The sequence below is a fragment of the Canis lupus genome, chromosome 7 (assembly GCF_011100685.1).
Source record: "Canis lupus familiaris isolate Mischka breed German Shepherd chromosome 7, alternate assembly UU_Cfam_GSD_1.0, whole genome shotgun sequence".
In the NCBI taxonomy this organism is placed as follows: domain Eukaryota; kingdom Metazoa; phylum Chordata; class Mammalia; order Carnivora; family Canidae; genus Canis; species Canis lupus.
The window spans coordinates 65803804-65820128 of NC_049228.1; the positions used below are offsets into that span (position 1 = coordinate 65803804).

The 16325-nt window shown below is 38.6% G+C and overlaps 1 pseudogene; it reads left to right on the forward strand.

Moving 5' to 3' along the window:
• Positions 1 to 14662: 14662 nt before the first annotated feature.
• LOC100682917 lies at positions 14663 to 14889 on the forward strand (annotated as a pseudogene).
• The last annotated feature ends 1436 nt before the right edge of the window (positions 14890 to 16325 follow it).

The following is a 16325-nucleotide window of genomic DNA, read 5'->3' on the forward strand; positions in this document are numbered from 1 at the left end:
ATTGTCAAGTGCCTTGCTACTGCCATTCATGAAACGTCTGTGCTAATGAATCTGAGGAAGGAATCACTATCATCAACTGTAAGCTGATGACACTGTTGACATCCAGCTAACTGGTATATCTTATATCAACAAACCTTCCCCCAAATGTCAACATAAAAAATAAAGAATGGACTATGGAGGTAGCCAGCCAGAATAAGGATAGCAGTTGTCACCTGAAATACAGATCTTTGGTAGATGAGTAGATATAGGAGAGTGATAAACTTACACCTACAAACTCCTGGAGTGATGGCAGAGAGTCCTTGTAAGAGTGCAGGACAGTTCTTAAGAAATGAAGCCAAAACGCTTATGTTTATGAAGATGTTCTCTGTTATAGAATTAGAGGAAATTGACAATCTTTTTATAATTCTTGTGAGATTACCCAGAATGCTCTGGATTAAAAAATAACAAAAAAAAGATGTGATAAAGTTGGAGGGAAACCAGAGGTCAACATAAACAGCAAAGGTAAAATGGGGTTGCTAAAGATGCATTGTGGGACTGAATAATCACAAAGGGGAGAGTATGACAAGAAAACAGTTTAGCTATTTGAAGGTTTGGGACCCAAAGAATGGAAGAAACTATTTTAGTTTAGAATATAAAAATAGTACTAGATGCCAAAAAGCTTCTACAATTTGGTTCCTTTCTGCCTCTCTTGGTTTATTTCTTGGTACTTCCCTGTAGATGCTGCCTTCACCTAGAGGAAGACTGTTTTCACCAACACAAAAACTCTACTGGGCAGACACTTGGGTCTGTGCTGTTCACTACTGTATCTCCACCCCTGAAGACAAGTACCTGGCATACAGTAAGCTCTAGGTATATTTTCATTAAATGCAGCTATAACCTTTCCTATAAATGCCCTGTTTCAATGCCAAATTTAACTCAATCCCACTTCTTTTAATAAATTGTAACTCCTCCATCCAATGTCATGTTCTTTATAGTTCTATTATAGTTTGTATCTTGTGTTAGTAGTTCTTTAAAAACAAAATTTATTTGCCACTGATTATTAATTCCTGCTAGTTTTGTCAAAATGTGATCCAAAGATTTATAGCATTGTTATTACCTCCGGTGCTTAATTAAAAATGTTATATGTTAGTCTCCATCCCAGATCGACAAAATCAGCATCTGTGGAGTTGAAGCCCATGAATTAGCACATTTTACTGGTTCCCTGGATTGATTCAGGTGCACAATGAGGTCTGAAAAGCAACCAAAGAGGAAGCCTCATTCTCCTTTTAGCTTCCAATGTGCTGACACTGTGCTTTGGGCCCTCAATCCATTTTACTAAGTCGAATTGAATTGAATTGAATTGAACAGAACTAAGTGGTGACCTTAATGATGATACAACTAATTTGCTTGTTAATTTTGAAATCCAACCACCTTCACAGAGGAAACAATCCATGGAATTAAAGTTACCTGAATTTTTTTATAGGAGAACAGAACGCAAATTAAATAGCAAACAAATAAAACCCTGATTTTATGTAAATTGCGGTGATGTAAGCACACATAGAGAAAGTGTATAAAACCTGTGTCCATTTTAATAAACATTCTCAAAATGAACACAGTGATGTAACTAGTACCCAGACCAAGCACTAGAACATGACTAATACCACAGAAGCCCTGCCTGCCCGTTTCCTGTCGCTACTTTTCTTTGAGGTTAGCCACCAGCCTGACTTCTAACACCATAGATTTATTTTACTGTTTATTTGTTTATTCTATCTATCTATCAATCTATCTATCTATCTATCTATCTATCTATCTATCTATCTATTTACTTACCTACCTATCTGTGTACCTATCTGTCTACATGTTGTTGTAATCCATTCATTCTTATTGCTGTATGCTGTTCCACTGCATGAATATAGCACAGTATGCTTGCTTATCCACTCTACATGGATGGATATTTGAGTTGTTTTCAGTTTGAGAGTATTACAAACAGTGCTTCGGTTTGTATTGTTGGACACGTATCTTGGTGAGCACACGCAGACCTTTCTGTTAGGTATATACCTAAAAGTGAAATTACTGGATCATAGAGTATATACATGTTTGTCCAGTTTGAATAAATCCTGGCCCAGTATTTCATGCATCTATGTATTTATGCCACCATAGTTCCCTCCCATGCTAACTCAGAGCTTTGGTCATGTGACTTGCTTTGGCCAACGAGACAGGAGAAAACGTGATATAAGTAGAGTTCATAAAAGCACTTGCCTGCTTTTGCCTTTTCTCTGGCTTCTCCTTGATCACATGTCCAGGCTAGCTTGCTGAAGGATTGTGGGAGCCATGAGGAGGAGAGCAGGTGATCCTGGACAAGGCCATCCTACTAGCCAGCCCCCAGCCATTCTGCCTGTTGATCACAAGTGCATGAATAAGCCCAGGGGAGATTAACTGAACCTAACACAGACCAGCAAGCTGACCACCTAGCCAACAAGACTTGTATAAATTTAAAAGTTCTTTTTTTGAGTTAGTAAGCTTCAGTGTTTGTTACACAGCAATAGCTAACTGCCATACTGCCAAACAGATTTGCAAAGGGTTGTGCCAACTGATACTTCACAAATAGTGTCTGAAGCTCTGGATTTCCAAGTCCTTCTCAATACTTGGTACAGATTAAACTATATGAAATTGTTGATATTTGCTTATTTCTGACCTGAAAACATTACAGTTTCATATAGTCCAACTTAATATTCTATCTTTTCATTTTAATCTTTCTTGGAAGTGTGTAACAGTATCAAATTGTAGATTTAATTTGAATTTTCCCAATAACTAAGAATGTTGAGCACCCTTTCATATGTTAACTAGCTAGTACTATATCCTCTTTTGTGAAATACCTGTTCCAGGTTTTTGTCCATTTTTCTATTGGATTAACTGCCTTTTTTGCCATTATTTGTAGAAATGAATATACACACTTGCACTCACACTGGATATGAGGCCTTTGCTAGATATACATATTGCAGATATCTTGTCTTATCCTGTGATTTTCATTTTCATTTTCTTAATGGCACCCTTTCATGAACAGAAATTCTTAATTTTAATATAATTCAGTGTACCCATTTTTAACTTTCATGTTTGTTAGCACTTCTTTGCCCACTCAAGGTCATGAAGATATTCTCCTGTTTTTTTCTTTTAAAAATTTTGTTGTTTATCTCTCATATTTATATCATTGATTCACCTGGAATTGATTTTTTTAAAGTATGGTATGAAGGAGGGGTCCTGGACATTTATTGGAAAGGTAGTGAGTTATAGAGCTTGGTTTTCACAGCTTTCATAGGGAGGCAGCACAGTCAACTGGAGCTAGTCCCAACTCTATCACCAGCTCACTGGCTCTGTGACTTTGGGCAGGCCACAAGAGCTGTCTCCTTTTGCCCTTATGTCAAATGATGTTAGATAAGATAATCTCCTTCATTCCTCCCAGCAGCATGGGATCTAGAAGTGACATAACACTCCAACTATGTGGGGTATTAATAGTTCTGGAACCTCCAGGAACACATTTAATGTATCTGAGTCCCAGTTTCTTTACCTATAAGATGGGAACAGTTGTACCCATATGGAGGGCTCTCGTGAAAATAAGAAAAAAAATTGTATGAGAAGTTCGGTACTCGGTTCTATTGTTCAATGAAAGGTACCACCTGTTGTTGCTGTTCATAGTCATACCTGAGATATCAGATAGAATTTTATTTCGTTTTAGTAAAAATAAAGTTGGTGCCTCTAAACTTAACTAGTGATAAAAGTTTGCATACAAGTTTTTTGGCAAGACAGCAAACCAGCTCTGTGATGAGAATCTTAATTTTGCCTCATTCTCTTCATTCCTAAGACATATTATCTAGTAAAGAAAGCCAGAAAGAAAGGGGAAATTCACACAGATATAAAAAGCAGCTTTCTTGAAATTGTATTCCATTATCCTTGAGCTCAAAAATGTATGCTAAACACTTGTGAGTCCGGGACAAGACAGGACAGGATGCCATGATGAGTTAAGTGTTAAGTCATCAAGTTTCTACAAAGAGACCGATGCAGGACTTACCCAGCTGCCTGATTCCACCTCATCTGAAGAAGCACCTTCCATCATTCTCACCTCATTACCACTACCTGACAGATTTCCCTGCTTTTCGGTATCATCCATCTCCCTCAACTAGAACATGATCTCCATGGGAGCAAGAGCTTTGTTTAATTTATCACGTATTTTCAGCACCTAGAAGAAAGCCGGACACATAGCACACATTTAGTAAATTTTGTTAAATAAATGAATGAAGGTAAAATAAGAGTCATATCAAAATATGTATCAAAAGTCATAACAACATTCAATTAGGCCCATGCTATATTTAATGTGACTGGAAATCAATAATGTATTCTGGCTATAATACTTCTGTCAATCTCAAACTCCAATTATTGTAGATGTTCAGTAATAACATTACCACAAAAATATTAGCCCTGTTAATAATCAACACATTTTTCTCAAGTGCACCTTTGGGAACTATGAAAAGGAAATTGATATTTCCCACACACATATGCTGTAATTGTTGGGTCCTTTTTTTTTTTTTTTAAGAACCATTTAATGAATATAGTTACTGAAAATTGTTTAAAGACATTTTTTTCTTTAAATAAAAACAGACGTGGGAATCATATTTTTACTATAAACAGATATTAAATTTTACATGTTGACTATTAGAAAGTTGTTCAATTTTTTCTTTACCAAAATAAATCGTTAATTAAGATAGACAAAAACCAGGAAACATTGAAGTTAGTCATTTAATTTCCTTACTAATTCAGAGCTGCCTGGAGTCATTTCCTGCAGGAATTTCACGTCTTCCCATTGAAGTGTTCCAGCAGCTGGTAACAAAATCATCAGCTCAGGCAGTGGGTGTTACTTCAGGCTCCAATTACAAATCAGGTGGTGTTTTTGTTTTGGGTTTTTTTTTTTTTAATATATTCTTGATGGAGCCAGATCAACCTTAGAAATAAATCTAAACACCTTCTAGAATGCTGTGTTGGCATTGCCCTAAAGAAATGATTTGGTCTAGTGGGAGAAACCAAAGACAAAGAAACCTAACTCCAAGATTTGGCTCAGCCACTAATTAGTTGTATGACCTTAGCTTTCACCTCCTGTACCCTAATAGCCTTGTCTACGTGAGCGCAATAACTCAAATTTTACCTAACCAAGTTGTTTTGAAGATGGAAGGAATGGTAGCCAAATCCTGAAGTTCTTGTTGCTGCACTTGACTCCAAATATAGCAATAAGCTTGTAATATTCTTAAGCTTAGAGAACTTGTCTGATACTTTGTTGGGTCTAACCTTGGCCAGTGCAATGTGCTGTGAGTACAAAGGAAGATTTTTTTTTTTAATTTATGATAGAGAGAGAGAGAGAGAGAGAGAGAGGCAGAGACACAGGCAGAGGGAGAAGCAGGCTCCATGCCAGGAGCCCGATGTGGGATTCGATCCCGGGACTCCAGGACCGCACCCTGGGCCAAAGGCAGTCGCCAAACCACTGAGCCACCAGGGATCCCCACAAAGGAAGATTGATAAATCAGAGAAGTCAACATCTTTTGCAGGATTATGAGGAAATTGATCATTGTTCCTTACAGGCCTAAAATGTACAAGCTTTGTCCTCATTCCTAAAGTTGCCTATTTACTTGAGAAACAGAAGCTAATAATTTAATCACACTATTATTTAAAAAAAAAAAAAAAAAAAAGAATGGCAAGAGATTTGACCAAACACATACAGTACTATGTTGCTGAATTTGGGATGGGGTTGGGGGGAGGGTGCAACCAAAGGTATATCCTTTTCTCGTCCAAATGTTTTCCTAACTGAACCTGTCAATTGAACATGGAAGGACACTGGTAATAAGCTATATTTTAAGAGCTTATTTTGTTTATTTTAGCAACCAGAAGGAGTAAAGAAGTCTGCATATTTCTCAAGTTGGGTGAGGACATACTGGCTTCTGGAGAACTTGAATCAATAAGCTGAAAGAAAAAGTCTAACTCCAATCTCAGAAGAACTTGGCTATGTATTTTAAACTATGTATTCGTAGATTCTTCTGCCCTGCAGGTCAATTCCACTCTCCGCTGTCATCAACAACTTGCTCCAAAGCTGATTATTGGGGAAATCAATGGGCTTCTGAATGAAGACATTGTCTGACTAGTATAATAGTAGAGCATGAAAAGGATATTATTTAACTCTTTTGAATATATTACATTTACTGAGAACTACAATTAAGTTATGGATTCTTTATCAGTAAAGCACTTTTTTTTTTAAGGATTTTATTTATTTATTCACTAGAGACACACACACAGAGAGGCAGAGACCTAGGCAGAGGAGAAGCAGGCTCCCTGCAAGGAGCCTGATGCAGGACTTGATCCCAGGACTCCGGGATCACGACCTGAGCCAAAGGCAGATGCTCAAGCACTGAGCCACCCAGGTGCCCCTCAGTAAAGCACTTGTTTAATTGTGGACATGAAGCTGGCTATAATGACACCAGCATTTAGTGGTTCAAAAAAATCTACAGATATGAATTACTGAGCATATAATGAATTGTGGTGTAGAGAAATATCAAACATTGGAGTGTGATATTCTGAACAACAATAATTTTAATTTTGTGTTATTTTAATGATAAACTAAACACATGAATTTAAGTATTGTGTTCAGGTTCCAGAGTCAGACTTTATGGGTTTAAATTCTCTATATATGGGATGGATTTGAAAATGCTATTGAATTTCTCAGCCCCAATTTCCCTACCTGTAAAACCATGATAATAATAGCATCTTTCTCAAGCAGCAAAAATGGGAATTAAATGGGACAGTCTTGACACATACTAAGTGGTCTGTAAATATTAGCTAACAATATTATCTTCATTGTCTTTGGATGACCACTGTACATGATTTCATATTCTCTGTATTTAAGACCACATTGATCCCAAGAAGTACTTTCATTGTCACAGGTAAATAAGAAATGAAGAGAGATTGAAATTAATACATAAGTGATATATTCATGCCAACTCAAATGCAAATGACACAGTATTTTATTGCACACAATTTCAAAGTGGTTTGAAATGGGAAAATGGACCAGTCACACAGCAAACCTACATACAGCTGTGCTGAATTGTAAAAAACCTTCATTATCAGTATCATACTCACATCCTGAAGAGCAACGTAGTTTCAGCCAAACAGCATCATCTGTCTTATTAATGTTAATTGGAATATATTGGGTTTATTTGCATTTAGTCGTAAACTGTTTTAGTTTCATGGTTGCATTAGAGATATAAGTATGAGGAGTTTATGCTCTATTTTATACTTAAACACATTTAGTACTTAAAAATTCTAAGCCAACACTAAAGGTGCACAAATTTCTTTTTCTTTGAGGGATCTTGACATGGTTCAATCTTGAGAAACATTGGTGTTTGTTAGAGTGGACTATAAATAATGTTAGGGCAATGCCTGATTATATGATTCTAATATATTTGCATGTGTCCACTGTATACAGGGCACTTGCTGAGCACAAACACTGATATAATGTAAACTGTGTCTAGTTAGGAAAGACAGAAGGAGAGTATGGGGTGTGTGCACAGGTGCACACGTGTGTGTGTGTGTGTGTAAGAGAGTGTATCAATGAGTAGTACAGAAAGTATAAGAATTCCAGAGATGATCCGAGTGCAGGTGGCCGACGTATGGTTTTGTGGGGACAAGAGATTTGAGGTATGCCTTAAATAAAGATGGTAGAAGCATTCCAATTTTGGGAAATGGGTGTCTGGAAGTAAGGAATAGTGTAAGCAAAGGAGACAGCTATTTCAGTTATATTTAGTTGTTTAATTTAGAGCAAAACATTAAAATAAATAAAACTTTCCTAAAACAAGTAATATATTATAAATTGGTCAGAAGTTCACATTTTATTTCTGCAGTGGCTACAACATAGATTCTATTTGCTCTGCTACTCTTGGAAACTGCCAACTATCCTGGAATCACGGTATCTCCCTCATTTTGATTATTGAATGTCCTCCTAAACTGGCACTACAGTGATTTAATTGACCCTTTAAGTGGGTTCTCCAATGCCAGTGTTCTATAAATCAGGCAGAGAGGTTTTGTCCCTGAAAGGGAGTTAGGGATTCTTTGTCTCAGATTAATGTAAAAAGGGATAAAATTGTATCCATGTTTAATGTTTCTCTTTACATGTTTTTCTGATACCTATGGTGCCTACTATTGCTTATCTGCTAGCAAATTCCAGCAGATAACAAGTTAATGATTAATTAGTAAACAAATATTAGTGGAAACTCATAAAGAGCCAATTACATTGAACTGATATGTGAGTTTGCACGTCCATGTTAATAATTTCATCACATGGTAATATTTCTTGCTATCATTTTTCTCTAGTCATGTTTTGGAATTAAATATATCAGAATTTTGTGGTGTTCTGCAATGAGTGTAGAGCTCTCTATAAAGAGCTCCAAGATTTCCAGAAGCTCCTGCACCTAAAATTTGAGAACCAGAGGTAACCTGGTAAAGGTTAACCTGGTTAAGAGGTAACTTACCTCAACTTTAAATGGAATGGTAAACAGGTGAATTTGAACTTAGTGTCACAGATGTGTTTACTATGCTGAGACATATTGCAGCATAAACCATGCCCTATATCATCAGATCATGGACAAGAAATGGGCAAAGAAGACTACAGTAGTAGAGTGGCTCTGTCCAAACATGGAGAATGTCAGCTAAATGGAAACAGTTGTCTGACTTACAACAACAACAAAAACGTTTAAACACAAAGGTGACACATACTCAAAACCTAATCGGAGATTGAATTTATGTAGTTGTAGGAGACACTATTGGCACCTGTCCTATGCTCTTTATTTTTTTTTTAAGATTTTATTTATTTATTTATTCATGAGAGACACAGAGAGAGAGGCAGAGACAGGCAGAGGGAAAAGCAGGCTCCGTGCAGGGAGCCCAACGTGGGACTCCATCCGGGAATCCAGGATCACGCCCTGAGCCGAAGGCAGGCACTAAACCACTAAGCTACCCAGGCATCCCTATCCTATGCTCTTTAAAGTATATTTCACATGGTTCCTTGGGAGGTCCCCAGGATTGTGTCCAGTTGCCTATAGAGATACACGTACTGGCTTTCTTCTCTTTCTGGATTCACTTCCTCATGGCACTTCCTGAGATCACCTTCTGAATAAACATCCTGCACACAAATCCTTGTCTCAGGCTCTGCTTTTGAAGAATTCGGGGTATTAGTGTACCCAGGAAATACCTCAATGATCCCTGGAGTCATACTAGGGAAAGTAATAATAATAAATATGCGCCTGTTAAAATACTACAGGTATCATTATTGAGAGCTTACTGTGTGCAAGCCATTGTACTGAAAGTTCTTCCTACAGTATCTTATTCATTCCTCACAAAACTCTTATGAATTACATATTATTCATATTATTTTTAAGATAATAAACTAAAGCTTCAGAGTGTTAGATCACTTATTCAAGGTTGTTAGTAAATGACAAGTCCGAGATTCAAACCCAAATCCTTTGTGTTTTTTCTATAAACTCAGCAAAAGTATGGTTTGGTCATTCATATTTTGATTTCAATCATTTTAACGAAACTGCAAACCCTAGGAAGCATCTTCTAAAAGATACATAACAAGAGAAATAAAGAACCCTATATGATTGTGTCCATCCTCTAGATGAGCAGTTCTCAAAGTGCATCTTTTTTATCTCAAAGGAGAAAGAAGCGAAACAGTTATGCAATATTCTTTTAAACACCAAATTAAAATAAAATAAGTAAACATTTTATTTTTACCCCAGTCATCTCAATTCTTTGCTTTGGATCATAAAAATTCGTCATTAAAGAATCTGGTTTATGAAGTATGCAAGTTCTCAACCAAGTAGTGCTCTGGAATCCAAGACACTTAATTGACTCAGTCCTTGGGCTCCTCAAGCCCCTGGTGCTCTGCTGATTGATCTCACCTGCAGACCCAGGACTGACTCGGAGGAGTCAAGAAACACAAGCTGTGTCAGCCCTCCTTATTTGGAGCAGGATCCCCTAACTTTCTTGGCAGCCCTGCTGCCTTAGTATTCTCAGTCAGAAAGAAGGGGGAATCCTGTTATCTCTAGTCTTGCTAAATGTCTCTAGAAATCCCTGAAGTTTTTCTTCCTTTTCCTTATTTCACGAATGAGACAGGAACACCCTTTTGTCAGAAGCGATACACAAGCATACAGAATAAAGTGTGACAAGGCACCCACACCATTCCACTCTAGAATTATGGTTTAGTGTGTATCATTCCAGTCCTTTTCCCATGCAAGAAACCTTTGTGTCTTGGTGGCAGGATATCATGGAGCCCCCAGGATTTACCAGGTTCCAGAGCATGGAATTATCTCCCATGTGTTTGGACGAAATGGAGCCTGTGGCAAAAGAGAAAGTGAGTTACTAATTGGATTTATGGCCATTACTCCCTGAGCAGCCCTCTGCCCTCGGTAATCTCCATAGCATTTCAGATAGAATCTCTCTCTGCAAAAGATCCAGAAGACTCGGTAAGGAGAAAGCTGGCACATCTCCTGCTCACCCAATAAAAAGTCAGATTGTTATTAAACAGTCCCCGAGGCTACTGTGATTTACATTCATTTTAATGGTTCTCTTTGTAAAGTAGTCCCTTTAATGGGGGATGCCCTCCAGTTCCTATTGGTTGCATGTAAAATAAATATTACACCATCTCCAGCTGTCCAGCTCTCCTTTCATGCTTTGACCTGCAACAGAAAGTACAGAGACTTGACATTTCCCCCTGAAAAGCTCTCACATGTTCAGGGATGCTCACCACCATTATTTGTGCAGTGGCGAGGTAGAGGTGGAGGTGGTCCAGGTACCCATCATTGGGGGAATGCAGATGTACACCGTGGAATACCACACAGCACTCAGAAGCCGCGAACTAGGTGGACCTAAAGCCACGTACAGAGAAATTAAAATTTAAAAAAAATCTTTAAACAAAAAATAGGAAATAGAATAAAATGTTTCGCACAATGCTATGTATACAATCTAACACACATTTCTATGTAAAATGATGCTACACATATATTTTCAAGGACGCATACCCAAGGACACGTACCAAACATAGGAGTGGTGGTGCCTCCAGGGGAGAAAACAATGGGGATGAGAGAAAAAGAGAAAAATTAAAAACTAAAATAGACACAGCTCTTACAAGGAATGATGAATTGGCTGGATGTTAAAACTTAACGCTTTGTTCCTGAGAGGTAGTAAACAAATAAATAATGAATGAAAGAAACCACAAGGTAACCTGTCTTTTATTTGGCTTTAAATTAAATCTCACCACCAGCAAGCATTTCTAGACCTCCTGTAAGCATGTGACATGATGCAAGTTCTGCTCTGTGACCATGGACAAGCCTCTGTGCCTCTCTGGACCTCAGTTTCTTCTTTGATAAAAATAACAAAAAGGAATGAAAAGGGGAAATGAGTGCTAGTACTACCTAGGTTACAATGTTGTATGGTTTGTAAGATTGAAACAAGGTAATACCTGAGGCCAAGCACACATGGGCGCTGGGTGAGTGCCAGTCACTTTCCTCTGAGGAGAATGAGAGCACAGTGGGACCTGAGCAGAGAATCATGGAAAGCCCTTGGACATTTGTTCCTTCCTCAGCTCCAGGGCTCCAAGAGGCAGACACGGGTGTTCATATGATGTTCAACTGTTATCTGTTCTTGTATGGGAGAGAGGGGGAGATCGCTCCAACATGTCACCCTACTGGTTGCCAGAATTAATGTGGCATAATCAGCACAGGTGGCCCTCAGCTCACCCCTCTGCTGCAAAGCTGAGAGTTTGGTCAAAGCTGACTGTCTACAGTGAGGCAGGGCTTCAGGCTGTAAGGTACAGCTTCCTACAACCTGAGGTCCAAGGGCAACTCCTAGAGGGCAGCACAGCCACCCCTAAGGTTGCTGACCCCAGGCCCTTGAGCTTTCTGTACCTGCCCCAATCCAAAAGAAGTCCCTAAAGCCTTGTTCCCTATACTAGAGAAGAAAGCCTTGATTGTACTGTGCCTGTCTTTCCACAGAAGCAACAGGCCCTAAGAGCCCGAGAGAATATTCCCTCCCACAGGCTGTGCAATCAAGGTTTCCTTTGCAAACAAACACCAGGAAAACTAGCAAAGCAGGAAGCTGAATTAGGCCCAGTCCATAAGGATCCAGCTGGGTCAGAATCTGGCCTCTTCATCTCAGGCGGGCTGGGAATGTTTGGAAGCACTCAGGGAAGGAGGACCTGAAGGAAGTGTGGGAACTTCTGTGCTCAGGACGTGTGAGTTCTGTCCTAGAGATCCCCTGGAGGGCTTTTGGCAAAAGTGTCCTTGGCAGAAGCATGAGAAGCCCCCAAACTGTCTCCAGCCTCAGGCCTGACTTCCTGTGGGTTTTAGGAGATTCTCTGAAGTTCAACCTTAAGCTCCCCCAAACTGCTATGAAAAAGTGAGAAGACAGTAGAGAGAGAGCTCAGTCACATGATTTTATTTTCTTTCCTCCTTTAAATGTGACACTCCAGGAGTTTCAACTGACCACAAATGAGGAGTCTGCATCAACACAGGTGTACGTTATCTTCCACCAGGGCATCGCTACAGCTGTCCGTGCTCAGAGGGCCTTCTGTGACCAGTTTGACCAGTGAATCCTGTGCTGCAAGAGAAAACCTCTGGTTCTTCATCTGACATGTGGGGCTACCCAGAAACTCTAAAAGGAAAGCTCCCCGTGACATTTTAAAGCAAACCCGAGGGAGATCAATTTCCGAAGAATAATGTGCTATTCCTGGCCTCTTCACCCAGGGCCATCCACTTGCACCTCCTTCCTAATGTCCTCCAGAGACTCCAGGCTTCAAAGTCATACCGAAGGCCCCATTTCTGCACTCTTCAACAAAAATTAGGTCAGGTACCCTGGCCTAGATGAGGTCATTTCAGGGAGTCAGTCTCCACCTGGGCAGTTTGGAACTGTTTTCATTTTTGCTTGTCACATCCTCCCAGTAGCCACCTTGGTTTTCTTATGAAAATGTTAGCAGACTACATGAGGCCTTGTTTTTCACATCCTAACATGGGGAGAGAGAAGTGAATATGGAAGAAGTCAACATTTGCCAACCTGTGCCAGGTTGGGGAGGAAAACCTCACCTTTGAGGTGGGTGAGCCTTGGGTGCCCCAGGATCTTGCCCTCCAGCAAAGACAGGGGGAAAATATGGCCATGGAATTGCCAAACAGAAGAGTTTTGTGTACCATGAATTGATTCTCTGAACATTTTTTTGAGCATGTATTATGTCCCCATCAATGTGCAATGGTACAAAAGATACTTAAGAAATAGCCCCTGCCTCAAATGAGCTCAGACTCTGATGGGGAAGCCAACATTTAGAAAAATAAAATGCAAATTAATTGCAGTAATAAAGGTGTGTATATTCAGAGCAGCAAAGCTAGGGAATCTTTCAAGTGGATGATGGGAGGTTTTCTAAATACAGCTCCAATTTCCTTAGAATTTATAAATCGTACATCCTGCTTCTGGTATCACATTGTCAGTCACCTTTAAATTGAGAGTTTGGAGATTTTTTTTTTGTATTTTCATAGATATCTAGAATATAAAATAAAAAGACTCTAAAGATGTTCAGAAAGAATAAGCATGCTAAAAAGACAATTGATGATGGAAAAGAAAGTTGAGGGCCTCACCCATTAGATAGGAAAGTTTGTATAAAGTTAATTAAAATATGTGAAAGTGAATGGGCAAAGAACAGACAATTCAATGGAATGTCTCATCCAAAAACCTTCTCAAATATTTTTAGTAACTTAGTATATGGAAATATTTGCAACTCAAATCAGTGATGAAAGTCAGGGTCATTCAATAACTGGTGTTGAATGCCATTTGCAAAGATATCTATTTTGTAAATGGATTAGCATTTGCAAAAATATGACATATCTTTCCCACCCTATGTCAGATTAACTCCAGATGGACTAATAATTTAAATACTTGTAAAAGAAATGCTCAAATTTCTAGAATAAAATACAACCTGAGTGAAGGATTTCCTAAGAAAAATTACAAGGAAAGAGGGCTTAAGGATAGTGGTGATAGATGTACATCCCTTATAAAGAAGGGAAGTACAATGTCACTGCCTTTCATTGCTCGGAAGCCAAGGGCAAGCCGGTGTCAATGAAACACTGCCATTGGAGAGGTGAGGGTGCGTAAACATGCATGTGTTTGGTGTTTTTACTTTTCAGTGATGACTGTGTATTATTGAACAGTAAAAAATAGAGACATGTTTTTTACGACCCATATCTGGGAACTCAACCTTAGTAGTATTTTTCATTTAACCAACCCCCTCCAAAACAAACAATAACTAAAAGTGATATGTATCCCAAGTTAATAATGTTTTTTTCACATACATTATGAGGCTTTTTTTTTTTTTCAAAATAATCCAATGAAGTAAATGTTTTCATTTTTGTCTACATTTGATTGATGAGGATATTGGGACTCAGAGTGACTTGTCCAAGATCATGCAGCAAAGAGGAGGCAGAAATATGAAGCATCTCCAGACAGCCATGTTCCATGTGACACCACAGCTGCTGCTTATGCACCAGCTTGTGTAGACGCTTCTTCTTTCCTGGGCCTGGAAGGGTGAGGTGGCTGGGGCTTCACCAGCTTTGCTATGTCTGCCACTTTCCATTTTCAGAGTCTGTTGACTATAATCTTGCCACTTAAATGTACCTGTACTGATACCCGATCCTCGGCACCCAACTTCCTGGACAGATATAAAACTGGATTCTTGGGGATATTTTGGAAGCGGCCAGAACTGATAGAACTGATGAATGGAAGAGTCTGTATGATGCAGTCTGCTGAAGCAGAGTGATGGCCTTCAGCATCCTCTTCATATAGTAGCTTGGAAAAACCTCAGAATTTAATTGCCATCAGATTTCAATATTAAAAAAGGACATATCTGCAGAAAATAATGGAATGAATGGTTAACCCTTTTAACTCTGAACATTGAATGAGATAAATTTCCAGCTGCTATTCTCTATTTTTGTTATTGGATCGATGTTCTGTATAAACAGGATGCAACCATTTAATACATTTAAATGTATTTTACAAAGAGTTTAATATGTCTGTAACAATCAATCTCAGTACAGTCACCACAATGTACATCCTGCAAGTGTTATTTTTTTTAAAGATTTTTATTTATTTATTTTTTGAGAGCAGAGAGCACAAGCAAGAAGTAGGGACAGAGAGAGGCAGAGGGAGAAGCAGTTTCCCCGCTGAGCAGGGAGCTTGATCCCAGGACCCTGGTATCATGACCTGAGATGAAGGCAGGTGGCGCTTAAGCGACTAAGCTCACCCAGGCACCTCTGCAAATGTTACTCTGTTGAGTCAGATACTGGTTTTTCCTGAGGTATCTCCAAGGCATGTAATGGGAAACAAAATTGGTAAATTACTCAAGTTCCTTTCACTGTGATTTGGAAATGATAAATCTTTAGAGAATGAGAAAAAAAAAGTTTGTGGAGACAACTTTTTTTTAAAACTTTTTAATTTAATCTCAGTCTTCTCAGGAATTCGTTCCTATGTTTATAGTATCTCCCTCTGTGCCCATATACTCAGGCAAGCTATACTGTTCCTACTAGTCTAGCCCTCAACTTTTCCTAGATGATACACAATAAGAACATACAATCTTTGATGAAGAAATAACCATTTATTATTTTTTATTATGTTGTATTTTGCTTTTTCCTTTTGTGGTAAGAGCACTTACGATAAGATCTACCCTGTTACCAAATTTTTAACTATACAATATAGCATTGTTAGTTGCAGTCTTACATTGAACTGTAGTAGCTCTCCAGAACCTATCCCTCCTGCATGACTGCAACTTTGTGCCCTTAGACCACTATCTCCCTGTTTCCCCATTCCTCCTGCCACCAGTTTACTATCTGCTGCCATGAGTTTGACTATATTATATTCCACATATAAGTGAGATCACACAATATTTGTCTATCTCTGACTTATTTCATTTAGCATAAGGTCCCTCAGGTCTATACATCTTCTTGCAAATGACATGATTTCCCTCTTTTGTAAGATTGAATATTTTACTATTATATAAATACCAATCTCACATCCTCTTTATCCATTCATCTGTTGGTAGGCATTTATGTTGTTTCCATATCTTGGCTATGGTAGATAATGTTGCAATGAACATGGGAATGCGGATATTTCTTCAAGGGACAGATTTCAATTCCTTTGGACATATACCCAGAAGTGGCGTTGCTTCATCAAACAGTATTTCTATTTTTAATTATTGGAGGAACCTCCATATTATTTTCCATAGT